We start from the raw sequence: 27,311 nt of genomic DNA, 5'->3' as shown, positions 1-27,311 counted from the left end.
TTATGTTCTACAACATTCTCCTTCATCTAATTTTTGGTTTTTTTTTCCGCCTCCTTTCATGGCTTTCCCTCAAATTAGCAATTATTTAGCAAACTCTGTAATTAAAACGGGCAAAAACACGCAGACAAAATGCTGGAGGAACTCAGCAGGTCACGCGGCGTCTGTGGAAATGAATAAACAGTCGATGTTTTCGCCCTTCATCAGGCCTGGAAAGGGAGGGGGAAGGTGCCTGAATTAAAAGGTGGGGCGAACGGGAAGGAGGACAAGGTCGAAGGTGATAGGTGACAGCAGGTTCGTGGGAATGGGAAAGGTAAAGGACGGGAGTAGAAGGAATCTGATAGGAGAGGAGACTGGACCATGGGAGAAAGGGGAAAAGGAGGGGACCCAGGGCGAGCTAATAGGGAGGAGAAGAGGTAAGAGGCCAGAGTGGGGAGTAGACGGAGAGGGAAAGAGGAGTGTGAGAGAAAAAAAAAATACAGGAAGGCGAGGAATATTAGGTGTTCCTCCACCCTTAGGTGGCCTCATCATGGCAGAAGAGGAGACCATCGACCGACATGTCAGAATGGGAATGAGGGAAGGAATTAAAATGGTTGGTCACCGGGAAATTCCACTTTTTAGCAGAAGTACTCGACAAAGCAGTCCTTCAATTTGCGTTGGATCTCACCTGTGTAGTGGAGGCTGCATTAGATAGATTAACGACTCCAGCAGATTTGCAGGTGAAGTGTTGCCTCACTTGGAAGGACTATTTGAGGCCATAGATGGAGGTGAATGCGGAGGTATAGTATTTCTCTTGCTTGCAGGGGTATGTGCCAGGAGGGAGATTAGTGGAGAGGGACAAATGGAGAAGTGAACCATGGAGCAAGCAATCCCTGTGGAAGGCGGAGAGTGGGGAGGAAGTAAAGGTGTGTCTGCTGGTAGGATCCCATTGAGGATGGCAGAAGTTGAGAAGAATGATGTGTCGGCTGCGGAATCTCATCGGGTGGTAGGTGAGGACAAGAAGAGCCCTAAGGCAGCGGGAAGAAGGGGTGAACGCAGATGTCAGGAAAATGGAAGAGATGCAGCTGAGGGCAGCATCAATGGTGGAGGAAGGGAAACACCGTTCTTTGAAGAAGGAGGCCATCTCTGATGTTCTGGGGAGGAAAGCCTCATCCTGGGAACAGATACAGCGGAGATGGAGGAACTGAGAAAAGTGAATAGCATGTTTGCAGGAGACAGGGTGGAACAAGGTATAGTTAAGATAGCTGTGGGAATTAATAGTTTAAAAAAGATGTTGGTAGGCAGTTTCTGGTTTGTGGTTCCTTAAGATTGTTATAGCTGGGTTGGGGAAGGTAGTGGGAGCTATTAAATGCTCCCAACGGTGTGCGTCTCAAAAAGCCTCTGACAACCAAGTCCAGCTCCTGGCCTTCACACGTGGTTTAGGTACTAAACAAAATGGAACTGTTTCTATTGACAGGAGAAGAGGCAAAGGTTACTGGTGCCTTAAAACCTGTCACTTTGGGCAGATGGGGCTCATCAGCCATGGCTGGCAGCTCGTATAGGAGAGGAAAAAATTTGATCTTAAACCTCCACTGCCTTGCAGCTATACCCACTTATGGAGAGGGGTTCAGTAGTAAACTCTGATGAAATATCTGGAGCTAGAGTCCCTAAGACAGTCCTATATTAAGTTCAATGCTGACTGGCAACTCCCGTAACACCATTGGTGCCAAGCTGTATTGATCTTTGTCGTTCTTTTGATTCATCAGCTGTGTGGAGAGGGGAAGTCTGCTAAACGGGCAAGAACTAGCTCTCTCTATATTATATTGCCCTGGCTTGAATATCACATAGACAGCTAAGACGTAGCATTCATGGCCTACCACAACCAACGGAGGGCCTTAAGGCTGTTTGTCTCCAGAGTTGGAGACAGATCAAGAAGGGGGAAAGAAGTGTCAGAAATGGACCATGAATTTAAGGGCAGGGTGAAAGCTGGAGGCAAAGTTGATGAAGTTAAGGAGCTCAGCATGCATGAATGAAGCAGCACCAATGTAGTCATCAATGTAGTGCTTAAAGAGTTGGGGAGCATTTCTAGCTAAATTTGCTGATGATACAAAGGTAAGTGGAGGAGCGGGTAGCGTTGAGGAAACAGAGAGCCTGCAGAGAGACTTGGATAGTTTAGGGGATTGGGCAAAGAAGTGGCAAATGAAATACAATGTTGGAAAGTGTATGGTCATGCTCTTTGGTGGAAAAAATAAATGGGCGGACTATTATTTAGATGGGGAGAGAATTCAAAATGCAGAGATACAAAGGGACATGGGAATCCTTGTACAAGACACCCTAAAAATTAACCTCCAGGTTGAGTCGGTTGTGAAGAGGGCGAATGCAATGTTGGCATTCATTTCTAGAGGTATAGAATATAAGAGCAGGGATGTAATGTCGAGGCACTATAAATCACTCGTGAGACCACACTTGGAGTATTGTGTGCAGTTTTGGGCTCCTTATTTTGGAAAGGATATACTGACATTGGAGAGGGTTCAGAGAAGATTCGCGAGAATGATTCCAGGAATAAAAGAGTTATTGTATGAGGAACACCTGGCAGCTCTTCGGCTGTATTCCCTAGAGTTCAGGAGAATGAAGGGAGATCTCATAGAAACATTCTGAATGTTAAAAGGCTTGAACAGATTAGATATGGCAAAGTCATTTCCTGTGGTAGAGGATTCTAAGACAAGAAGGCACGACTTCAGGATTGAAGGACGTCCTTTTAGAACGGAGATGCGGAGAAATTACTTTAGTCAGAAGGTGGTAAATCTGTGGAATTTGTTGCCACAAGCGGCTATGGAGGCCAAGTCATCGGATGTATTTAAGGCAGGGATAGATAGGTTCTTGATCAGCCAGGGCATCAAAGGTTATGGGGTGAAAGCAGGGGCATGGAGATGACTAGAAGAATTGGATCAGCCCATGATTGAATGGCGGAGCAGACTCAATGGGCCAAATGGCCTACTCCCACTCCTATATCTTAAAGTCTTATGGTCTATTTGCACAGATGTACAAGGGGTGATTGATAAGTTCATGGCCTAAGGTAGAAGGAGATGAATTATACAGCTCTCGTTACATGCACATGCAGTTCAACTCTGACTGATTATGTAGAAAGTTTGAAGTTAATAATTCATCAGGGGTGATTGATAAGTTTGTGGCCTAAGGTAGAAGGAGATGTTATTAACTTCAAACTTTCTGCATAATCACTCAAAGAGTTAACCTGCATGTGCATGTAACGAGAGCTGTATAACACATCTCCTTCTACCTTAGGCCACGAACTTATCAATCACCCATCTGTGGACACTTTCTGGAGGTCCAAGATCCATATGCTCCATGACTGTTGAACTAAGTGTGTAAATGTAGGAGGGGATTATGTTGAAAAATAAATGTGCGAGGTTTTCTAAAATTGACTCCTTCTACCTTAGGCCATGAACTAATCAATCACCCCTCATACAAGGTCACAGATATCATTAACTGCGGTCTGTTGTTTTGCAGGTTCAAGGTCTGAATTATGAGAGACACAGCTCCCTGCTAAAGCATTTCCTTTTAATCATGTTTAATTACCTTGTTATTAGTCATGTGTCAATCCAAAGTTTGAGTTCTATGATTCTGTTCCTCTTAAAGATGATCCTTATTATCTCTGAACGTGAAGATAATTCCCCAAATCTTTATCTCTCTTATACATTAATGTTATTCATTGCTATTTGTTTCCTTGCCATCAATACTTGTTTTGTTGGTTGGTATCTCATCCTTACATCTGTACCAGTCTGATCTTTGTGTCTCCTGACCTTTGTTACTACATCTAATTAGACCATAAGTTTTAGGAGTAGAATTAGGCCATTTAGTCCATCAGGTTTTCTCTTGCTAACAAAGTTTGCCTGCAATTCAAAGTAAAGTATATATTCTCATGGGTTTAGCTGAATTCCTAAATTAAAGGTATTCTGCTACTATAATGACAATAAATGGAGACGAGGAGGAATTTCTTTAGCCAGAGAGTGGTGAATCTGTGGAATTCATTGCCACAGGCAGCTGTGGAGGCCAAGTCTTTATGTATATTTAAGGCAGAGGGCGATAGATTCTTGATTGGTCATGGCATGAAGGCTTATGGGGGAAGGCAGGAAATTGGGGCTGAGATGAAAATTAGATCAGCCATGATGAAATAGCAGAGCAGACTCGATGGGCCAGATGGCCTAATTCTGCTACTATATCTTATGGTCTTATGGTCTAAATAATACTTGCACCATTTCTAGCACATTCTCACTGCTATGGGGTTCCTCATTTGACATCACAGGTACTGCTGCTCCCTCACAACTCCAGCTGTTAGGTTCAATCCTGACCTCAGTGGAGGTTGTACATTCTCCCTGTGACAGAGTGGGCTTCCTGTGGTGTGACAATCCCATCCCACATTCCAAACATGCACATTCTCAGGTTCATTAACCATTATACATTGCCCCTAGATGGCAGAGAATTGGGAAAATATGGGTAGGTGAGAGATTAAATATAAAGAAATAAACAGAGAAAGAGAAAAAGAGAAAGGGCACAGTACTGGAGAGTTTAACATCGGTAGCTGAGCGAAGGGCGCTGAGTAGGCTACGGTCAATTATGGATAACTCTGAACATCCTCTACATAGCACCATCCAGAGACAGAGAAGCAGTTTCAGCGACAGGTTACTATCGATGCAATGCTCCTCAGACAGGATGAAGAGGTCAATACTCCCCAATGCCATTAGGCTTTACAATTCTACCGCCAGGACTTAAGAACTTTTTAAAAGCTATTATTAATGCTTTTTGAGATAGTGATTTAGATGCATATCATATTTTTTTTTACTGAGTTAAGTATTGTATGTAAGTAGTTTTGCTACAACAAGTGTATGGGACATTGGAAAAAAAGTTGAATTTCCCCATGGGGATGAATAAAGTATCTATCTATCTATCTATCTATCTATCTATAATGTGGTTGCTTTGAGAGTCAACAGAATCAGAACCTGGGTTTAATATCACTGACATCTGTCATAAAATTGATTGTTTTGTGGCAGTAGTAGAGTGCAATACCTAAAAGTTACTATAATTTACAATAAGGAATAAAGAAAAATAAGTAGATGTGCTGTTCATGGGTTCATGGGTTCATGTTCAGAAATCCAGTGGCAATTTCTAAACATTGAGTATGTGTATTCAAGCTCCTGTACCTTCTCCCTGACGGTAGCATTGAAATGAATGCATGTTTGGATGGTGGGGGTTCTTAAAGATAGATGCCACCTTCTTGAGATACTGAGAGATGTGGACATGATGGGGCAAATGGCTTAATACATTTTAAGACAATCTGAACAAGTTAATGGGAGCTTTCACTGTGTGCTATGTCTGCGAGGCTGAGTCGGGCAGCGCTGTGGATGTCCACAGCGGGGGTATTCCCTTCTGCCGCTGGCGTGGGTTGACGAGTCAAATCGGGACCTTGAGGACTTGTGGAATCTGTGTGGTGGTTTCTTTCGAACTTATAGGCCTTTAACATCTTTGGACTATTTTTACTGTGCCCATGGTCTGTTTTTTTTAAATCAATTATGCTATTGTTTGCACTGTTGTAACTATGTGGTTTTGAGCAGGTCTTGTAGCTTTAATTTTTGGTCTTGTTTTGTCTGGTGGATTTGGAGCTCCTTTCCGGGGAATGCACTAAGATGGTAGCACGATATTAATATGCAGTAGCCTCTCCGGACTCTGGATTGGGGATTGCCAAATGTTATGTGGATTTTCTGGTGTAGTCTGTTTTGTCATATGCTTTTGTGATATCATTCTGGAGGAACGTTATCTCATTTTTTAACTGCATTGAATTTGTGGTTTCTAAATGACAATAAAATGAATCTGAATCTGAATCTGAATTTAAAAGCCTCATTCTTAAAACAAAATTTATGGTTGATATTGCACATTACACTCCATGGCCACTTTATTAGGTATCTCCTGTACCTAATAAAGTGGCTGCAAAGTGTACGTTCATGGCCTTCTGCTGCTGCAGCCCATCCACTTCAAGGTTCGACTTATTATACATTCAGAGATGCTGTTCATTACTGCTGTAATGTGAGGTTATATGAGTTACTGTCACCTTCCTGTCAGCTTGAACTAGTCTGGCCATTCTCTTCTGACCTCTCGTTGACAAGGCATTTTCTCCTTCAGAACTGCTGTTCACTGGAGGTTTATTGTTATTTGTACCATCCTCTGTAAACTCTGGAGAGTTATGCAAGAAAATCCAAGGAGATCAGCAGTTTCTGAGATACTCAAACCACCCCATCTATCACCAAAAAACATTCCACGGTCATAGTCACTTAGATCATATTTCTTCCCCATTCTGATGTTTGGTCTGAATGACAGCTGAACCGCTTGACCATGTCTGCATGCTTTTATGTATTGAGTTGCTTTATCAGAATTGGCTGATTAGATATTCACATTAATGAGCAGGTGTACAGGTGTACCTAATAAAGTGGTCACTGAGTTTATATTGCCAGCAAAAGTTTTATTGGTGTTGAAAAATTTAATTTTTAAAAATAGGTCTACAAAAATGTTTTATAATTACAGTATTATTGTATAAAAAAAAAGGGAAGTTCAGGTTCAGGTACAAATGCTGTTACTCTTGTGTGTTTTCTCTCTTCAAAGCCTCTCTGTCCAAATTATTCCCTGCTGTAATGAGATCCTCCCCCTCTGAATTCCCTTTGGATTTGTTAGTGACTTATTTATGGCCCTAGATGTAGAACATCTTCTTTGTGTGTGTCCTGTCAAGCCATTTCTGAATCTTGAAGACTTGTAACAAGTCACTCAGAAGCCCTCAATTTTATAAAGAAATTTGCATGGAAAAAAGAACAAACAATCTGTGAGGATTATGTAAAAAACACAAAATGCTGGCAGAACTCAGCAGGCCAGACAGCATCTATGGGAGGAGGTAGTGACGACGTTTCGGGCCGAAACCCTTCATCAGTGAAGTTACTTCACTCCTGATGAAGGGTTTCGGCCTAAAACGTCGTCACTACCTCCTCCCATAGATGCTGTCTGGCCTGCTGAGTTCTGCCAGCATTTTGTGTTTTTTATTTATTTCCAGCATCTGCAAATTCACTCGTGTTGCGTGTGAGGATTATGTATATCCTTTGAACACTTCCATTTGTTTTGAACCTATACATTCCATGAAGCAGATGCATTCAACCCAACGGGTGTGAACTTATATCCATGAAGACATCAATTTTAAGATGTACTATTGCAGGTCAAAAATACAGTCCTTAAGAGGAAATATGATATTCCTTACTTTAGCTAAGAATCAAATTTATTTCATTCAACCACTGGGGAAAAAACACTGGCCTGATGGGTTGAGACGAAGGGCTTGTTTCCATGTTGTATTATTCTATGATTGACTCCATAGCAGTCATGTCACATTCTTGTTCCCCTGATGTGGAACATCTAATGAATAAATGCTGACCGTCTACTTACCAAGAGAGTTCTTGACCACAATTAACATACGGCTAAAAGCCAATGTTAATCAGGCACTCAAGTTATTCAATGCTGCTGTCACCAAAAAAGAAACATCCTACCACGACACATTTCAAATCATAGTCTGGGACTTCAATCAGTTTTGTTTGAGGAAATCTCTGCCCAATGATCATCAGTGTAACCTGCAGCACCAAGGGTCCCACCCCACTTGATCACTGCTATACTACAATTAGCAATGCCTACCTGGATCACATTTCAGTCTGATCACTTGTCTGTGCTTCTCCTACTGGCATCCAGGAAGAAGATAAAGAGCTAGGCTCCTGAGATAAGAACAACAAAGAGGTGGTTGCAGAAGGCAGAGGAGTGGCCATGGAATTGCTTCAAGTCATTCAACTGGACCATATTCAGGGAGTCATCGGAGGATGTGAATGAATACACCACAGTTGTCATGGACTTTATATAAAGTCATAGATGAGTGTGTCTCCACAAAATCATTCAGAGTCAATGTTCCCTCTTATTTGTAATGACCATCATGCGCAAAACTCTTGTGCTGTGCAATTTATTTGCCCAGTGACAACATGTGCACACTAAATTTTGCATCAATAATTTCTTCAATAAAAATAGTATAAATAAGCCAGTTTTAAAATCTGCAGACAACTCATCACAAACTCCATGTTGCCAACACTGTCTGCATCAGAAGCCAGAAAAGGAAATGTGATTGAGTACGATCGTGAAATATATTCGTCAAGGACCCCCAACACCTCGGCCATGCTCTGTTCTCACTGCTGCCATCAGGAAGAAGGTACCCTCACACCACCAGGTTTAGGAAGAGTTGTTACCCCACACCCATCAGGCTCTTGAATCAATGGGGATAACTTAACTCACCCCATCACTGAACTGTTCCCACAACCAATGGATTCACTTGCAATCATTCTTCCTCATCTGTTCTTGACAACTTCTGCTTATTTATTTATTAATTAGTATTTTTTCTTTCATTTGCACAGTTTGTTGTCTTTTGCACATTGATTGTTTGTCCTGTTGGGTGCAGTCTCTCATTGGTTAGACCATAAGACGTAGGAACAGAATTAGGCCATTCAGCCCATCGTGTCTGCTCTGCCATTCCATCATGGCTGATCCCGGATCCCACTCAACCCCATACACCTGCCTTCTCGCCATATCCTTTGATGCCCTGACCAATCAGGAAACTATCAACTTCCACTTTAAATATACCCATGGACTTGGTGTCCACCGCAGTCTGTGGCAGAGCATTCAACAGATTCACTACTCTCTGGCTAAACCTTACCTCTGTTCTAAAAGAGTTTGCCCCTCAAATTTGAGGCTGTGCCCTCTTGTTCTGGATACACCCACGGCAGGAAACATCCTCTCCACATCACCTTATCTAGTCCTTTCAACATTTGGTAGGTTTCAATGAGATTCCCCATCCTCTCGCATTCTTCTACATTTCAGTGAGTACAGGCCCAAAGCTGCCAAATGCTCCTCATATGTTAACCCCTTCTTTCCTGGACTCATCCTCGAGAACCTCCTCTGGACCCTCTCCAATGACAACACATCCTTTCTCAGATATGGGGCCTAAAACTGTTGACAATACTCCAAGTGCAGCCTGACCAGTGTCTATAAAGTTTCAGCATTATCTCCTTGTTTTTTATATTCTATTCCCCTTGAAATAAATGCCAATATTACATTAGCATTCTTTACAACAGACTCAACCTGTAAATTAATCTTCTAGGTGTCTTGCATGAGGACTCCCAAGTCCCTTTGCACCTGTGATGTTTGAATTTTCTCCCCATTTAGATAATTGTCTGTACTATTATTCCTTTTACCAAAATGCATTATCATACATTTTCCAACCCTATATTCCATCTGCCACTTTTCTGCCAGTATCTTTCTTGTAATGCCATAGGATTTTATCCTGTTAAGCAGCCGCATCTGTGGCACCTTATCAAATGCCTTCTGAAAGTCCAAGTAAATGACATCCATTGCCTCTCCTTTGTTCACCCTGCTTGTTACTTCCTCAAAGAACTCTAACAGATTTGTCAGGCAAGATTTCCCTTGACAGAAACCATGCTGACTTTGGCTTATTTTATGATTAGTCTCCAAGTACCCCAAAACCTCATACCTCATCCTTAATAATAGTCTCCAACACCTTCGCAACAATTGAGGTTACGCTAATTGGTCTATAATTTCCTTTCTTTTGCCTTCCTCCCTTCTTAAAGAGTGGAGTAACATTTGCAATTTTCCAGTCTTCTGAAACCATGCCAGAATCAAGGGATTCTTGAAAGATCATGACCAATGCATCCATTATTTCTTCAGCAACCTCTCTCAGGACACTGGGATGTAGTCCATCTGGTCTAGGTGTCTTATCCACCTTAAGACCTTTGAGTTTGCCTTTTTCCTTTGTAATAGCAATGACACCCGCTCCTGCTCTCTGACACTCACGGGCCTCTGGCACACCGCTAGTGACTTATAACCATATAACAATTACAGCACGGAAACAGGCCATCTCGGCCCTTCTAGACCATGCCGAACATTTACTCTCACCTAGTCCCACTGACCCGCACTCAGCCCATAACCCTCCATTCCTTTCCTGTCCATATACTTATCCAATTTTACTTTAAATGACAATACCGAACCTGCCTCTACCACTTCTACTGGAAGCTCGTTCCACACAGCTACCACTCTCTGAGTAAAGAAATTCCCCCTCGTGTTACCCCTAAACTTTTGCCCCCTGACTCTCAACTCATGTCCTCTTGTTTGAATCTCCCCTACTCTCAATGGAAAAAGCCTATCCACCTCAACTCTATCTATCCCCCTCATAATTTTAAATACCTCTATCAAGTCCCCCCTCAACCTTCTATGCTCCAAAGAATAAAGGCCTAACTTGTTCAACCTTTCCCCATAACTTCGGTGCTGAAACCCAGGTAACATTCTAGTAAATCTTCTCTGTACTCGCTCTATTTTTTGACATCTTCCCTATAATTCGGTGACCAGAACTGTACACAAGACTCCAAATTCAGCCTCATCAATGCCTTGTACATTACACCCCAACTCCTATACTCAATGCTCTGATTTATAAATGCCAGCATACCAAAAGACTTCCACAGTGAAGACTGATGCAAAATACTCATTAAGTTCATCTCCATTTCTTTGGCCCCCATTAATACCTCACCAGCATCATTTTCCAGTGGTTCAATATCAACTCTCACCTCCTATTGATTCTATTGTGTTTCTTGGATTTACTGTGTATGCCTGAAAGACAACTAATCTCAAGGTTGCAAATGGTGACATATATGCATTTTGAAAATAAATTTACTTTGAACTTTGACGAGCATAGTATGGAAAAGGCCCATGAGACAACCGAGTCTGCACATACTTTTGTACTAATCTTACCCTAATCCATTTTATTCTCCACACATTCCTTCTGCTCCCTCTTGTTGTTGCAACCCAATTGTTGTTGAAGAACAATATTCTATTTAAGGGTTAGTAATGTTCAACTCAACACATGTAGGGAATCGACTTGTGAACCTTCTGAACCTCTTATATACTTTCTTAGCCAAGGGGCTGGAGGCTGTAATTCCACATTGTGGTATGAAATTTAGCTTGAGAATAATTTCTGAATGACTGAAAAAAGGTAGCGTATCTTAGCTAAATAACATGAAAAGGCCTGGAAGAACAGATTTTCTCAGATTCACTCATTCTCCGATGGGCTGTTACCCAATAGTTAGTCTAGTCACACAAATCTATAAACTAGGTTCTTGTATAGCAAAAACTGGAAGATTTTATCAATGTATTGTGTCTTCTATTTTACTGATTTGTTTATACAGATTCCAATAAAAAACACAACAATCTGTCTCATTTGTTGGAAATGTTTAATTTGCTGGGAAAACACAATTATTCTGTATTTATAACAGTTACTATTGTTGGCATGCTACGTTGGTGCGACATGTCTGGGCTGCCCCCAGCACAATCCTTAGGCTGTGTTGCTCAATGACACAAAACAATGAATTTCACTGTTTGTTTCGATGTTTCCATGTACAAAGGACAAATAAAGCTAATCCCCACTCTTTGCTTTCATACAGACAATACTCTTTCCCATGTGACTACCCTGAAGAGTCACTGTGTTGGAGTTAGCTTGACTTTATAATGTCGTTTTCTCTGTATCAGGGCATTGCGCATTTAAATTTAGAACCCAGTATGTGGAACAATGAACAAAGAGTCCTGCAGTACAAGTTTTGATCTAAACTTCAATGCTATTAGGATGATGGAAACAAAAAGAAATAGAAGAGAATGATTTGCATTGTTCAGCAAAAGAGTTAACAGCATAAATCACTTGGAGCAAATAACTTGCATCTCCACCATGGACGGTCCCTAGCCCAATTGCAAAAGGAGGAGGGTTGGGCATGGGGCTAGCAATCCCATCCCATAAAATTCCAGAGCTTCAGAAACAGCAACAAAATCAGAATCAGGTATAATATCACCAGTATATGTCGTGAAGTTTGTAGTTATGCAGCAACAGTACATTACAATACATAAGAAAAACTGTACATTACAGTAAATACGTATATACTTAAAATGTTAAATTTGTGTAAAAAGAGAAAAAAGTAGTGAGGTAAGGTTTATGGGTACAATCAGAAATCTAATGGCAAAGGGGAAGAAGCTTTGCCTGAATCTCTGAGGCTCCTGTACTTCGCCTCTGATGGTAGCAATGAGAAGAGGGCCTTCATGATGGAGGCCATTTTTTTGAGACATGGCTCCTTGAAGATGCTCTGGATGCTGGGGAGTCTAGTGCCCATTTTGGAGTTGACTGAGTTCACAACTTTCTGCAGCTTACTTTGATCCTATGCAGTGCCACTGCACCCCCCCCCCCCCACTGTCCTCCCCCTCGCTGCGCAACTCTCCCTCACTTAAATCCAAATCAAGTGCTAGTCTCGATACCATCATCATCATAATGGTGTCGAGGTCTTCATCGACGATGATGGACAAACAACCTTGTTTTAGACAATAAGCCAACAGGAATCAAATGACGGACTACATCCTATCCAGCATGGAAACAAGTGTAGTGAATAAAAACAGAAAATGCTGATATATATTGATAGCAAAAGGATAGTGAGGGATAAAATTGGTCCCTTAGAGAATCAGAGTGGACAGCTATGTGTGGAGCCAAAAGAGATGGGGGAGATTTTGAACAATTTCTTTTCTTTGGTATTCACTAAGGAGAAAGATATTGAATCGTATGAGGTAAGGGAAACAAGTAGGGAAGTTATGGAAACTATGACAATTAAAGAGGAGGAAGTCCTGCACCTTTAAGGAATATAAAAGTGGATAAATCTCCGGGTCCTGACAGAATATTCCCTAGGACCTTGAGGGAAGTTGGTGTAGAAATAGCACGGGCTCTGACAGAAATATTTCAAATGTCATTAGAAACGGGGATGGTGCCAGAGGATTGGCATATTGCTCACCTGGTTCCATTGTTTAAAAAGGGTTCTAAGAGTAAACCTAGCAATTATAGGTCTGTCAGTTTGATGTCAGTGGTGGGTAAATTAATGGAAAGTATTCTTAGAGATGGTATATATAATTATCTGGATAGACTTAGGAATAGTCAGCATGGATTTGTGCGTGGAAGGTCATGTTTGACAAATCTTATTGAATTTTTTGAAGAGGTTACGAGGAAAGTTGATGAGGGTAAAGCAGTGGATGATGTCGATATGGACTTCAATAAGGCCTTTGACAAGCTTCAGCACAGAAGGTTAGTTTGGAAGGTTCAATCATTAGGTATTAATATTGAAGAATTAAAATGGATTCAACAGTGGCTGGATGGGAGATGCCAGAGAGTAGTGGTGGATAACTGTTTGTCTGGTTGGAGACTGGTGACTAGTGGTGTGCCTCAGGGATCTGTATTGGGTCCAATGTTGTTTGTCATATACATTAATGATCTGGATGATGGGGTAGTAAATTGGATTAGTAAGTATGCAGATGACACTAAGGTAGGTGGCGTTGTGGATAATGAAATAGGTTTTCAAAGCTCGCAGAGAGATTTAGGCCAGTTAGAAGAGTGGGCTGAACGATGGCAGATGAAGTTTATTGCTGATAAGTATGAGGTGCTACATTTTGGTAGGAATAATCCAATAGGACATACATGGTAAATGGTAGGGCATTGAAGAATGCAGTAGAACAGAGTGATCTATGAATAATGGTGCATAGTTCCCTGAAGGTGGAATCTCATGTGGATAGGGTGGTGAAGAAAGCTTTTGGTATGTTGGCCTTTATAAATCAGAGCATTGAGTATAGGAGTTGGGATGTAATGTTAAAATTGTACAAGGCATTGGTAAGGCCGCATTTGGAGTATTGTGTACAGTTCTGGTCACCGAATTATAGGAAAGATATCAACAAAATAGAGAGAGTACAGAGAAGATTTACTAGAATGTTACCTGGGTTTCAGCACCTAAGTTACAGGGAAAGGCTGAACAAGTTAGGTCTTTATTCTTTGGAGTGTAGAAGGTTGAGGAGGGACTTGATAGAGGTATTTAAAATAATGAGAGGGATAGATCAAGTTGACATGGATAGGCTTTTTCCATTGAGAGTAGGGGAGATTCAAACAACAGGACATGATTTGAGAGTTAGGGGGCAAAAGTTTAAGGGTAACACAAGGGGGAATTTCTTTACTCAGCGAGTGGTAGCTGTGTGGAACGAGCTTCCAGTAGAAGTAGTAGAGGCAGGTTCGGTATTGTCATTTAAAATAAAATTGGATAGGTATACGGACAGGAAAGGAATGATGGTTATGAGCTGAGTGTTAGAAGATTGAGGGGGGATCTTATTGAAACTTATAAAATTCTAAAGGGATCGGACAGGCTAGATGCAGGAAGATTGTTTCCGATGTTGGGGAAGTCCAGAACGAGGGGGTCACAGTTTAAGGATAAAGGGGAAGCCTTTTAGGACCGAGATGAGGAAAAACTTCTTCACACAGAGAGTGGTGAATCTGTGGAATTCGCTGCCACAGGAAACAGTTGAGGCTGGCTCATTGGCTATATTTAAGAGGAAGTTAAACATGGCCCTTGTGGCTAAAGGGATCAGGGAGTATGGAGAGAAAGCAGGTACAGGATTCTGAGTTGGATGATCAACAATGATCATACTGAATGGCGGTGCAGGCTCAAAGGGCTGAACGGCCTACTCCTGCACCTATTTTCTATGTTTCTATGAGTGCAGGCCAGTGGGACTAGGTGAGTGTAAGCGTCGGCATGGACTAGAAGGGCCGAGATGGCCTGTTTCCGTGCTGTAATTGTTATATGGTTATATGCTGGAGACATTTAGCAGGACACAACCTCTAACTATTTCTCTTTCTACAATATTTTAGGTATGTGACGTTTCATCAGAACAGAGGGTAAGAGAAAACAAGTTAGATTTCAGTAGCAGAGAAGGTGAGTGGGAAGAGGGAGGGATGGGTAAAACAAGGAAATGCGGAAGCATATAGTGTCTCTTTGTATAAGCTGTTCTTAACAAGGCCAGACTTCACTAATAGAGAAGAAACTGAACCAATATAATGATGCACAGAATTAACTGGTTCCAACATAGACAGACAGGACGAGCGAGTTACCAAAAGTTGGACAATTTCACATTCAGCTTAGAAGGCTGCAACATGTCCAGACAGAAAATGAGGTGGTGTCTCTCAACCATAACATTGCAGGAGGCCACATACAGATAGGCCATGGGAGTGGAGCAGGGAATTCAAAAGCTGGGGAATAGGATGCTCAGGATTAATTCTGTGGGTTGAATACAGGTGGTCCCAAAGTGATAATTCAATTTACATTTGCTTTGTTCAGTCAAAGTCAAAATTAAAATTATTCTCATAAACACAAGTACATAGCAGCATTCACATGGAAAACATAAATTACATATATATTATACACTTTTTTAACAAGGAATATCACATTTTGAACAAAAAATGTGTATTGTAGTGCAAAGTGGTTATAATCTTGCTAAATAATCATGGTTAGGGTTTTGTCAGTTGGTTCAAAAACTAAATGGTTGAAGGGAAAGGGAGTAGCTGTTCTTGAACCTGGTGGTGTGGGACTTTATCTCTGTGTCTCCTGCTTGATGGTAACTGCAAGAAGATGGCATGGTCTGGATGGTGGGGATCTTTGATGATAGATGTTGTCTTCCTGTGACTGTTCTCCTTGTAACTGTACTCATTTGTGTGTATGTGTGTGTGTGTGGGGGGGGGGGGGGCTCCAGTTACCATACAATTAATGGAGAGCAACACATACAAAATGCTGGAGGAACTCAGTAGGCCAGGCAGCATCCGTGGAAAGGAGTGCAGTTGACGTTTCAACAGGACTGGAGAAAAACGAGATGAGGAGTAGATTGGAGTAAGTTAACGGAGAGGATATTTCACATAGTAGGGGAGACTGGTACAGCGATTTGAATGCACAGGAACACAGGAGACTGCAGAGAACAGTGGACTCAGCTGAATATGTCACATCCCTCCCCACCATCAGGAAGCAAGGATACCTGTAGATCAGGTATCTACAGGAAGCAAGGTGGAAAATTTTTAAGAAAGTAAAGATGCTGGCATGCCCTCCGTGTGAGTGCTTCTATGTGCTGAGCTCTCTGGACCTCACCCCACCAGCTCGAGAAGTATTCCCATGTTAGGAAGAAAATGTGTAAAATAATCTATTCTATAAGTTGTTTGTTTCCCCTATTCTTTGAAGTCCAAGAGGTGCTGTCAAGATCAAAAGGTATCTTATGATATTAAACACACTGTCGATCAAAACTGGATTTCAAAAGGATTCCTCCAGCTACCAAGCAAAGGATGCGTTTGAGACCTGATGTTTGGTCTCTCAAGATATAGACCAGTTCATCAGCCTGCAACAACACCATACTTCTCTAGCGGGTTGTGTTACAATTTTAAATTTCCAATATTTCATTGATTTTAATGAAATTCAGTGATTTTGGCCTACTTGATAGAATTTTAAATCGATGTGCTGGCAGAATCGAGATTCACAATTAACTGATAATTCCTGTTATTCAGAATAATGATTTTTCATTTGGGTCAAAATCCCATATGTGGCCTCGATAGCCAATTCTTGTTCCTGAATTTTTAATCACCAGAGCTGGAAGATGTTTGTTCTCCAAATTATATTCTTATTTGTTCCATGGAGAAAGGCTTCAATAATGATGACAATCTTACTGATTTTATTGTCTATTTTCTCCCTCCCTGAAATTGTTGAGTTGTTCTTCATGGTCTTTATCCTTCTCCAGATGCTAGGCCAACATTTTCATATGCCTGCCAGGTCAGTGAATATTGGCAGGCTATTTGTGGTTGCATCTTGGCCAAGCCAAACCCTGTGTTTGCCAAATGCATACTTTTCAATATTGGTCATTGAAGGTCAGGGGAAAAAAAAAGCTGACTGATTTCCATCCTCAAATATCTTTCCCACCCTCACCCCTCTGCAGATGAAAATACAGTGGTAAATTAAAACACACTTCTATTCAAGTCAAGTCACTTTTATTGTCATTTCGACCATAACTGCTGGTACAGTACATAGTAAAAATGAGATGTTTTTCAGGACCATGGTGTTACATGGCACAGTACAAAAACTAGACTGAACTACGTTAAAAAAAACAGAGAAAGCTACACTAGACTACAGACTTCACAGGACTACATAAAGTGCACAAAAACAGTGCAGGCATTACAATAAATAATAAACAGGACAATAGGGCAAGGTGTCAGTCCAGGCTTTGGGTATTGAGGAGTCTGATAGCTTGGGGGAAGAAACTGTTACATAGTCTGGCCGTGAGAGCCCGAATGCTTCGGAGCCTTTTCCCAGACAGCAGGAGGGAGAAGAGATTGTATGAGGGGTGCATGGGGTCCCTCATAATGCTGTTTCCTTTGCAGATGCAGCGTGTAGTATTAAATGTCCATGATGGAGGGAAGAGAGACCCCGATGATCTTCTCAGCTGACCTCACTATCCGCTGCAGGGTCTTGCGATCCAAGGTGGTGCAATTTCCGAACCAGGCAGTGATGCAGCTGCTCAGGATGCTCTCAATACAACCCCTGTAGAATGTGATGAGGATGGGGGGGGTGGGAGATGGACTTTCCTCAGCCTTCGCAGAAAGTAGAGACGCTGCTGGGCTTTCTTTGCTATGGAGCTGGTGTTGAGGGACCAAGTGAGATTCTCCACCAGGTGAACACCAAGAAATTTGGTGCTCTTAACGATCTCTATCGAGGAACCGTCGATGTTCAGCGGGGGGTGGTCGCTCTGTGCCCTCCTGAAGTCAACAACCATCTCTTTTGTTTTGTTCACATTAAGAGACAGGTTGTTGGCTCTGCACCAGTCTGTTAGCTGCTGCACCTCCTCTCTGTAAGCTGACTCATCGTTCTTGCTGATGAGACCCACCACGGTCGTGTCATCGGTAAACTTGATGATGTGGTTCGAGCTGTGTGTTGCAGCACAGTCATGGGTCAGCAGAGTGAACAGCAGTGGACTGAGCACACAGCCCTGGGGGGCCCCCGTGCTCAGTGTGATGGTGTTGGAGATGCTGCTCCTGATCCGGACTGACTGAAGTCTCCCAGTCAGGAAGTCTAGGATCCAGTTGAAGAGGGAGGTGTTCAGGCCCAGTAGGCTCAGCTTTCCAATCAGTTTCTGAGGGATGATTGTGTTGAATGCTGAACTGAAGTCTATGAACAGCATCCGAACATATGTGTCTTTTTTGACCAGGTGGGTTAGGGCCAGGTGGAGGGTGGTGGCAATGGCGCCATCTGTTGAGTGGTTGGGACGGTATGCAAACTGCAGGGGGTCCAGTGAGGGGGGCAGCAGGGTCTTGATATGCCTCATGACAAGCCCCTCGAAACACTTCATGATGATTCACATACATGTAGCACATACAAAATGCTCGAGGAATTCAGCAAGCCAGGTAGCATTTATGGAAAGGAATAAACAGTCAATGTTTTGGACCAAAACCCTTCAACAGGACTACCATTACCTCCCTCTAGTGCCCCTCCTCCTCACTTTCTCCCATGGCCCACTCTCCTCTTCTGCTGATTACTCTTCAACTCTTTACCTTTTCCACCTGTCACCTCCCAGCTTTTCACTACATCCCCTCTCCCTCACCTGGCTTCACCTATCACTTTCTGGCTTGTACTCCCTCCCCTCACCCCTCTTCTGGCATCTTCTTCCTTCCTCTCCAATCCTGATGAAGGGTCTCCAACACTACACTATGAATTTCCAGCACCCGCAAAGTCTCTTGTGCCTGTATTCACAAACAGTGTAAGCTGGGGACTGAACCTTCCTGTTTATGTGGCTCAGCTGTACATCAGACTATAAAGATAGAACTTTGATCGCTCTCAAAGAGGGTTGGCTCAAGCATAACGAAGAAAGAGATTAGCTCCACAAATGTCACCATAGTTCCAGTGTCAACATAGCATGTCCACAACTCACTAACCCTAATCCTAGCCTGTACATCTTTGGAATGTGGAAGGAAACTGGAGCAGCTGGAGGAAGCCCATGCAGTCTTGGGCAGCATAAACAAACTTCTAATGGACAGCAGCAGGAACCAATAGCCAACATTCTATGATCAGAATCAGAATCAGGTTTAATATCACTGGCTTACCTTGTGAAATTTGTTGTTTTGTGGCAGCAGTACATTGCAATACATAGTAATATAAAGTGTAAATTACTGTGAGAAGTATACATATTAAAGAAGTTAAATTAAAATGTAGTGCAAAAAGAGAAAGAAGTAGTACTGAGGTAGTGTTCATGTGTTAAATGTCCATTCAGAAATTTGATGGCGGAGGGGATTAAAACGTTCCTTAAACGTTCAGTGTGTATCTTTGAGCTCCTGTACCTCCTCCCTGATGGTAGCAATGAAAAGAAGGCATGTCCTGGGTGATAGGGTTCCTTAATGATGGATGCTGCCTTTTTGAAGCATCACTTCTTGAAAATTCCCTGGATGCTGGGGAGGCTAGTGCCTATGATGGAGCTGAGTTCACAACTTTCTACAACGTATTTCAAACATTGTGGGCCGAAGGGCCGTTTTGTGCATGTATGACTACCCTAATCCCATTTACTAATACTTGGTCCATAACCGATTAAAGCTGTGGAATTCAAGTGCTCATCTAAATGCCTCCTAAATGTTGTAGGAACATCTGTCTACACCTTCTTAGGCAGTGTGTTCCAGATTTCAAACACTCTTTGGGTGAAAATAATTCTTCCTCACCTTGAACCTAAATCCTCTAGTCTTAGATACTTCTGGCGCGAGGAAAAGTTTCTTAATATCTACCCTGTCTAGACATGTGTACTATGTTAATAGACAATACAGAAGTGTTTATAACCTACTGAGATGGTTGTGTTCTCTTGTGTTTACCATTTTGCAGCACCAGTACATAAATTATTTCAGTGGGATTCCTAAAGGGATTCTTAAATGTATTCCAATAACCAATGCAAATACAAATTCAATTATGTAAGATTAATCTCTGTCTACTTGAGGGCAGCAAGCATAAGAGAATGTCAACTTCTGCAAGTTTCCCTTCATGTCACACAACTTCTTCATTTGAAAATTAATCACTGTCTTGTTCTTCTTCTTAAGTCCATCACCCCAATTACTGCCCACAGCAGCTTGCCAGAGTCCTCCGCCCAGGATCAGTCTTTCAAGTTGTCCCCCCGTGCAGCCATCGAAGATCCTTCCTCTCCCAGAATGTGGTCTTTGGAGCTTCCATCCCACGGATGTGGTCTTTGGGGGCATTTTTGTAGCATTGAGTTTTTATCAGTTGGGGTTTCTATACCCATGCTTAACCCTGCTGCTCTCAGACGGGCTTGGAACTGTAAATGGCAGAGTTGTACTTTCGCTATAGCTGCTTACGACTCCTGAAACTCACTGGAAAAAACTACTGTGGCATCCCCTTCACCAACAGAAGTCTAACACGATTGTTCATCACAATTTTGAGGGGTAACCATGGGTAGTTAACAAATGACAGCCTTTGCAGGGATACCTATATCTCAAAAACTAAAGCACTCACAGGTTTCCCACTGGCCGACGATTTTAATTCCACTCCCCATTCCGACATGTTGGTCCAGACTCTCCTCAATTGCCACAATGAGGCCACTCTCAGGTTGGAGGAACAACACTTCATATTCTGTTTGGCTATCCTCTCCAACCTGATGGCATGAACATCAATTTCTCCAGCTTCCAATACATTCTCCACTCTCTCCTTTTCCATTCCCCATTTTGGTTCCCTTCTTACTTCTCTTCACTTGCCTTTCATCTCCAGTTGGTTCCCCTCCTCCTTCCCTTTCTCCTGTGGTCCACTCTCCTCTCCTATCAGATTCCTTCTTCTTCAGCCCTTTACCTTTTCCACCTATCACCTCCCAGCTTCTCACTTCATTTCACACCCCCCCACCAGGTTTCACCAATCACCTGCCAGCTTGTACTTCATTCCCCCCCCCCACCTTATTCCAGCATCTTCCCCCTTCCTTTCCAGTCCTGATGAAAGGTCTTAGCCCAAAATATCAACTCTTTATTCCTCTATTTTCCAGGCTGCCTGACCTGTTGAGTTCCTCCAGCATTTTGTGTGTGTTACCCTCGAAAGGATAACTACATGAATGAATCCAATTGATTATTAAACTATTTACAATCATAATACTGCAATTTGTCACCATATGGGTTGGATAGACAACTGCCTGGTGAATGCTATCATGCTACAAGCAAGTCAAAGCATAGTTTACTTGTGACATAGTTGTTGATAGGAGTAAAAACAAACATCATTTATTGGTCTTTTCTAGGCGTGGGAAGAGTTTCCTGGCTGACTTATTCAATACCTTTTTATCATCCTCATGCGGTTGTTTGGGAAGCAAATACTTAATTTTCTTTGGCTCAGGCTTGAAATTTGTAATCACAGAATGGAGCCAAAGTATATTCACAAATACTAGCACGAAGACTTAAAAATATTAAAGAACATGAGCTTGATTTTTTTTTTGGAAAAGTATTCTTTATTGCATTTGTCACAATGCACAGTGTTCTGAACACCAATATTAAATAAAATAGAATCCTTGTTAAGTCTCATGCCTGGATCTGTGACTGCAAGCAATTGCAACCAAGACTAGAAAGATGGTACTCCTCAACCTCCTTTAGTTAATCTGAAATACTAGCACCTTGGACTGTCTAGTCACTGTAAACAAATTAAACACACAAATTTGAAAGGAGCAAGTTGTTAAGTCTGATTCACTGTTTATTTCTCCTTTGTATTGAAGCATTCACCCTTATGAAGCTCACACAAAATGCTGGAGGAACCCTGCAGGTCAGGCAGCATCTATAGAGGGAATAAACATTTGAACTTTCGGGCCGAGACCCATCACCAGATCCTCGTGAGTCCTGGTGAAAGGTCTGGGATTGACACGCAGACTGTTTATTCCCTTCCGTGGAGGCTGCCTGACTTGATGGGTTGCTCCAGCATTTTGTGTGTGTTGCTCTGGATTTCCAGCATCTTCAGAGTCTCTTTGTGAAATGGCACATTTGATCTATGCCATACCAGAATTCTCCCCTGAAATGATTTGTGGAATAACAGCACACAATGGGACAGCAATCACTATCCTGTTACATCCACACCATTCTTCCTCTGGTCAATTGCAAACATTATTCCACAAGAAAAAAAGGGTAAAGTTTTTAAAAAAAACAGCACAGGTGGTTTCTTTTCCACAAACGAGAACAACCTACATAATGCTGGAGGAACTCAGCATTTCAGGTACCATCTATGGAGAAGAATAAACAGTTGTCATTTTGGGTCGAGGCCACTCATCAGGACTGGGAATTAGGGGAAAGAAGCCAGAAGGTGAGGAAAAGGGAAATGTCACAAGCTGGCAGCTGACAGGTGAAGCCAGGTAAGGTGGGTGGGTGGGTGTGGAAAGGGGTGATGTGAGAAGCTGGGAGGTGATAGACGGAAGAGGTAAAGGGCTGAAGAAGGAATCTAATAGAAGAAAGTGGACCATGGGAGAAAGTGAAGGGGGAGGGGCACCAATGGGAAGGTGAGAAGGGCAAGAGAGAAGCCAGAATGGGGAATGGAAAAAGAGAAAGGGGGGGGGGGTTTAGAGAAATGACTAGAAAGTATAGAAATCAAGGTTCATGCCATCAGGTTGAAGTCTACCCAGACAGAATATGAGATATCAAACCTGAGAGTGATCTCACTGAGGCAGTCTTTTCCAAAACCAATGGTTATAGCCCACTTGTTTAATGGTTAATGGGATAAAGGATTAGTTTCTTTAGGGATCAGAATCAGGTTTGTTATCACTGACATATGTCATGAAATCTGTTGTTCACAACATATGATGGAGGAGGCTCGGGGAAATTTGACAGGGATATCAAAAATCTTGAAACACTTAGAGATTAGAGAAAGAAACTGATGCCAGGGGCTATAATTAGAGGCACAGGTTTAAGGTGATTGGCAAAATAATTAGGTGATAAGAAGAAAAGCATCATGTATAATGAGAGGTTAGCACATAGAATGTATTGTTTGCAGGACACTGGAGAGAAACTACTACAAGTTATTTGAACAAATACTTTGAGGGGTAAAAACAGCGCAGGGGCATGAAGGGGAGTACACTCCTTCAACAGAATTATTGCAGTCTGTGTGGGTCAGATAGTGCTTCCTGTTCTGTACTATTCAAATATTTGTGATGGTAATATTCATTAGTGCACAAAACTGCAGCTTACATGGAAAGGTTCAGTCAGTTATTCCATTTAATAACAAGGACCCATATCCTGTCCTTTGCTGGTAGCTATTGTTATGGTAGTCTGAGAGCAGATTCCCAGCCTTTTTTGTTTTTGTACTAACACAGACTGAAATAAATCTCAAAACAAGTCCCAAACAGGAGTAAATGAATTATGAGCTTCCAAATCTGCTCTCACATGCTACATACTATCACAAATGTTTTCCTGTACTTTGTGCACTCCATTTGTCAAACATTATGCATCTTTGAATGGTTTGTATAGCATATTGAAACTATTATTGACATTAAGTTCCCCTTATTAATGATTACCACCCCTATTTATAGAGTGAATGTAATGCAGAAAAATAATCACAAGGTATTTCACAGACGGGCACATGGAAAGTAAACACCAAAACTGAATTAAAATGTGAGAGGTAGGTGACCAAAATATCTTGAAATAAGTAAATTCTTAAACAAAAAAGGGAATGGAGAGTTGTAGATTAGGAAGAGATTTTCAGAGACTATTCAGTGTAGTGGCTGGAAAATAGCAGGGGCATTTACAGTACAAAAGGACACTATTTGGCTTGTGACCATGGCAACCAAAAATGGACTCTTGTTTAAAACTAGCTTCCCAGCTGTTGCCTCATGGTCCTGAAGATTATGAATCTTCAAGCTACTTATTAATCAACTTTTTTTGAATTTGGTGAAAGAGATACTGAATTAGTTGGAGCTGAGAGGAGGTTGACTTGAAACTTTAAATTAGGTGCACTTATTCTCAACATGCAGGTAGTTGAAATTTAAATTGAAACTCCTTTCAAAATACATTCAATGTTACAAACTTTACATTCATAAAGTGTCATTTTGTGAATCGCATTGGGCAAACTGGTTTGAATATACAAACGTGTGGCATGAATTTTGTTTTTACCTGCAGCTAACAATATTCATGGACATGAGGTTGCAAGTAATATAGATTGTCTAGTATTAATGAGCTACACTTTTATAACATACCAGCAAACAAGTACTTGACCCCTTGGGAGCTGATCAGGAATTTCTCCTGATTATCTTGCCCTGACCAGTCACGTCATCGTTAGGGTTCATGAACTCACAAGGTTGCAAGGCAGCTGTGAACCAGTTTTCCAGGTAGCAGAAGATGCCAGCAGCAGCCAACAAATCCATCCCCATACATTCCACCAGTCTCCCAAACGCTCATTTGCGTGCATTCAAGCAGGGCCTTTGATAGCTGAGAAGGACCTTTATAATGGGAAAGTTGGGGCAATGGAAATGGGAAGATTGTAAGAACTGTCTGTCAACTTAAGTTTCTGTCAACTGGGAAAACTTTTGGCTGATATTGCTAAAGTTGCACTGGTCAATTAAATATGGATTAATACAAATTTTACTTTAGATCTTGGTTAGGTTTTAGGTAGAGTTAGTTGATTAGTACAAATCTGTATTATAAACTCAAAACATGTCAGACCATGGGAGTCATCAGACCACGGGAGTCACCAGACCACAGAAATCCAACCTGTGACCTATTTCAACCTGTAATCCTATATTTGTTCCTTTGGCAGTGGGAACTCAATGGGTAACACAAAAAATAAATAGCACAGTTGGTATATTTTTGTTAGGTAAGAGTGATCCAAGGTCTTGGGCAGCATTAAGATTTGATCAGATGTACACTAATTGGAACAGGCTAAATGGCCTTATTCCTGTCCCATGTCCCCGGTACCTGTAATTTTCAGGGCAGCTGTAGCATTGTGTAAATTCCATCTTCTCTTTAATAATGAATTGGGGTGGAAATTAGTCTCTGGCTTTTTGAACTCATCATGCAATTAGCTGAATGTTTGATAGGCCAGTTACAATGATCCTATAATACCACAATATGTAGTATCTGAATGTCTTATGAAATGATTCATCTTCTTGATGCAGGCAAGTACCTAAAAGTCAACTGACATCCTCCTCATGTGACTGACATTAAAAATTCTGCATTGGGTTTCCTGAATATGTATTCTGTCAATATGCTACCTAACCATGCCAGTATGCTTATATCAGTTGTTTTTATAAGTTCTGCAAGTGAATCCTGAAGGGAACATAATCATTCCTTGATGAGACCTACTGATGTGACAATGAATACTTCTCCTTCTCCAATTGGTCAATAGCCAGGTGTCAGCATTCAATGACTCTTTCCTCACTCAGTTTATTTCATGTTTACAACAGTTGTAGTACACGGTTGGACAGCCAGCAGACTCAACGGAAGACACTAATGTGTGGCCAAGTGGGAGTAAATTGCAGTCACAGGGCTTTAGTTTGCAGGGAAGAGGGAGCCATTTCAGAATTTCCTGGAGTTCTGAATAAGGCCCTAAAAATGAAAGAGAGAGAAAAAATGGACTCAGATACTCATCATTGTTGTTAAAAAATATACATCTCACTGAGAATATATTAATTTATTTATTGAGATAAAGAGCGGAATAGGCCCTTCTAGCCCTTAGAGCCGCACCACCCAGCAATCCCCCAATTTAATCCTAGCCTAATCACAGAATAATTTATAATGACCAATTAACCTACCAACTTTGGACTGAGAGAGGAAACTGGAGCACCCTGAAGAAACCCAAACGGTTATGGGGAGAATGTAGAAACTCCTTACAGGCAGTTGCCAGTAGTAATTGAAAATGATAGGTGCCACAGTTTGAATCATTAGGTATATGATGGATATTTTCCAAATTAATCCCTCTTTCTTTTCAACTTAAAATCTTTATTTAAAAGTTAAGACACATTTAACTCCAACAACCATTCCTGGTGATTAACTCATTAATAACCATGACAGAAATATGTTCCCTTACACGTCCATGATGAATGTAAAATTTATACTGCCTTGCGAGTACGTACCTGATCAAAGATATAATGGGGCCCAATGCTTGAATGATGGATACAGAGAAGTGAATGGTGAATGTAAATTCCTCAAGATATGGAGGATCATTTGATAATAACACCACCATCATATTATTGTGTGCAGTTCTGGTCAAGATATCAATCAGATTGAAAGAGTGCTGAGAAAATTTACAAGGATTTTGCTGGGACTTGAGGACCTTAATTATGAGGAAAAATTGAATGGATTAGAACTTTTTATTACCTGGAATGTAGGAGAATGAAGGGAGATTAGATAGCAGTATACAAAATTATGAGTGGTGGGTAAATGCAAGCAGGCTTTTTCCACTGAGGTTGGGTGAGACTCGCACTATAGGTCATGGGTTAAAGGTGAAACATTTAACATGAGGAGGTACTTTTTCAGTCAAAGGGTGGTGAGAGTGTGGAACCAGTGGGAGTAGTGGATGCAGTTTTGTTTTGAATATTTAAGAGAAATTTGGATAGGTACATGGATGGGAGGGGTTTGAAGGGCTATGTTTCATATGCAAGTAGATGAGACTAGGCAGAATAATTGTTTGTCACAGACTAAATGGGCCAAAGGGCCTGTTTTTGTGTTGTAGTGTTTGGTGAGACTAGAATGGATTCAAGATCATAAGTGGTTAAATTGCTGGATGTGTATCCAAAACATGGATTGTTGAACTGGGTAGATGTCTGAATACCAACACAGAAAATTCAAATTCAGATAAATCCAGATTTTCAAGTGTCACTAATAGTGACTAAATAATTGTCAGACTGACATGCAAAACAAAGAAATAAAGGATCATTAATGCTGCTCAAGGGAGGAATTCTACTATCCTCCCTTGCAGTGTACACCAGAACCACTGCAATGTAGTACATTTTTTGGTGAAATAGCCTTACAGCCACACAGTTCAGGGGTTAGAGGTTTACACTGACATAGTCAACAACACCCACATCTCTCTCCTTGGCAGCCCGCCTGATTAATAGTCTGACCAGGAAGGCAGGCAGCAAGAGGTTGTAGCCAGAATGCAGGAGGAAGTGATCAGGGCTTGGCACATGGAATATGACTGTGCTGATACAGGCCGATCTCAGTGGGACAATGAAACATCAGCTTGGATTTGCATGGCTCAAACAGGGACGTGTACAGCAACTCGGCAGCTTATTCCAAGATGCTTAATTTTAAACCTCCACTCCATTCTTTACTCCTCTGTTGTCTCTGTGGAGGAGGGAATTCAGGTCTTCATTCC

The 27,311-nt window shown here is 41.6% G+C and overlaps 1 protein-coding gene across 2 annotated transcripts in view; it reads right to left on the bottom strand.

Moving 5' to 3' along the window:
• Positions 1-21,448: 21,448 nt before the first annotated feature.
• The window catches only part of LOC140732378 (THAP domain-containing protein 2-like), a 35,271-nt gene continuing 29,408 nt past the window's right edge, over positions 21,449-27,311 (bottom strand). For both annotated transcript variants that reach the window (XR_012100060.1, XR_012100061.1), the window contains exon 4: positions 21,449-25,540. The gene's annotated coding sequence lies outside the window, so the exon portion shown is untranslated. The remainder of the gene's footprint in view (positions 25,541-27,311) is intronic.

This window comes from Hemitrygon akajei, chromosome 8 (assembly GCF_048418815.1).
Source record: "Hemitrygon akajei chromosome 8, sHemAka1.3, whole genome shotgun sequence".
Classification (NCBI taxonomy): Eukaryota; Metazoa; Chordata; class Chondrichthyes; order Myliobatiformes; family Dasyatidae; genus Hemitrygon; species Hemitrygon akajei.
This window is presented reverse-complemented; position numbering and strand designations above follow the sequence as displayed.